This window comes from Carassius auratus, unplaced genomic scaffold (genome assembly GCF_003368295.1).
Source record: "Carassius auratus strain Wakin unplaced genomic scaffold, ASM336829v1 scaf_tig00215211, whole genome shotgun sequence".
NCBI lineage: Eukaryota > Metazoa > Chordata > Actinopteri > Cypriniformes > Cyprinidae > Carassius > Carassius auratus.
Genome location: NW_020527988.1, coordinates 26,380 through 28,272, shown reverse-complemented (window position 1 = coordinate 28,272; position 1,893 = coordinate 26,380). Strand labels below are relative to the sequence as shown.

Sequence of the window (1,893 nt, the reverse complement as noted above, 5' to 3'; positions counted from 1 at the left end):
GTAACTAATTAGAAACACATTTTACATTTAATAATCACTTGAAAATTAGAGTTAGATTAAACATAGAGCTACAATAATATTTAAACTCAATCCAAATTAAGTGAACTGAACCACAAGTGAAATATATGTCATAGTTAGACTAAAAAGTTACTCTTATTTTAACATTATCACCTATATAATATTATAAACTAGCTCAGCATCACAATCATGAATCATGTGGGTAGAGTTCATTTAAATTGATGTTTTAGCTGCTGTATTATAATCTCTATAGCAGTGATCCTGGTATGTAGAAAAAGTAGTGCTCATACAAACACACTCCAACACTAAAACTTAAACACAGTCTCAGAGATCATTCATGTTCTTCTCTCTCTGCAGGCTGTGGGACTGTAGTATTGGAGAGGAAGGCTGTGCTGCTCTGATTTCAGCTCTGAGATCAAACCCCTCACACCTGACAGAACTGAATCTGAGCTTTAATACACCAGGAGACTCAGGGGTGAAGCTGCGCTCTGCTCTACTGGAGGATCCACACTGTAAACTGAAGAAACTACTGTAAGTTATTTAGTTAGTGCTTTCATTTATTATCTTGTATTAAAGCAGATCTTAGTGTATTTTATCTTTCTCTTTATTGTACAGTATTTGACAGTGGAAACTCCACAAGCTCCAAACAACTCAAGCAAAACAACACGTCTTGAACAAGACTGTCACCTGGACATTAAAATGCATAATTTCAGTTAGGGTGAAGAAAAGCTTTTTGTTTTTCTTCTAAGGCCACAAGAGGGCGCATCGAGCAAAATATTACTAATACACGTTTATTCAAAGCATACGAAAACATGACTGTAACCCACCATAAATTCTTGAGATATGTTTTTAAAATGTTGAACTTAGATTAATTTTACATGGCTATCTAAACACGTGGCTCTGTTGTGCAATATCCTGATAATTCACCTCCAGAGGACGAGAGAAGCTGTTGTTGAGATCAGAGACACTGACGGATGAGATTCAACTCTTTCCTTCGTACCAGCAGAGAGTCGCCTCTGTCTCATTCATCACTGAACACAGCAGGATGAACACATTTCCAGCTCCATGATTGTTCAGAGTCTTTGACAATATTGAGAATGGACAGAGGAGCTGGAAACACATGAGAATAAACAGAAATATTACTGAGAGGAAGATCAAGATGAAATACAGGTGGTAAAGTGTGTCTATGCAGCAGCAAATCTGAATGTAGAGTTTAATAATGAACTGAATACAACAATACTAGTCAATATATCAGTGTCTAATAAACATTTGCGGTCAGAACTACATAAGCTGTGTTTCTAGCAGAGTAGTTTAATATGATGTGGACTTAAACAGATTGTGCTTTTGAGTGAAAACTATCATCCAGAATGATCTTTATCCCGCGTTTAGATGAACGCGATCACACACTTAAGAGAGGATTGCTACGTTGGATTCCTGTGTTGTCACAGGTTCCCTTGGATGAAGAGAATACCAAACAGATATCACACAAAGCATGCAAGAGAAATGGGCCCAAAAGCTGTACTTTCCTGTTTTGGATACTCTTTTGGGTGAGTGTCAGTCCTGGTTTTCCAGTCAGACCATGGAAATTACAGTTTTACCGTTTTTCTCAGTCGCTTTGGTACATTTCTCCAATCATCCTTGAGATTTGCAAAACATTAAGTGCATTTTTCAAAACAACTCGTACAAATAGCAATACACAATGGAATACCTGCAAAAGTCAGTCTCTTGCTCAAAATCCTTAGTTCATCTCTCAAAAGTAAATATCTGTGTCAATGAACATGACAAGTCCTTGTGTCATTGTGTACGGATAAGACAGTCAAATTGTTTAGTCATGTTGTCAATATAACAGGTTACTCTGGAGGGATAATCTGATGT

The 1,893-nt window shown here is 36.9% G+C and overlaps 1 long non-coding RNA gene across 1 annotated transcript; it reads left to right on the top strand.

Moving 5' to 3' along the window:
* The first annotated feature begins 359 nt into the window (after nt 1-359).
* LOC113094011 (uncharacterized) lies at nt 360-1,302 on the top strand. The gene is made up of 2 exons (XR_003287963.1): nt 360-549; nt 634-1,302. It is a non-coding gene; the product is annotated as an uncharacterized LOC113094011 (long non-coding RNA).
* Nucleotides 1,303-1,893: the final 591 nt, after the last annotated feature.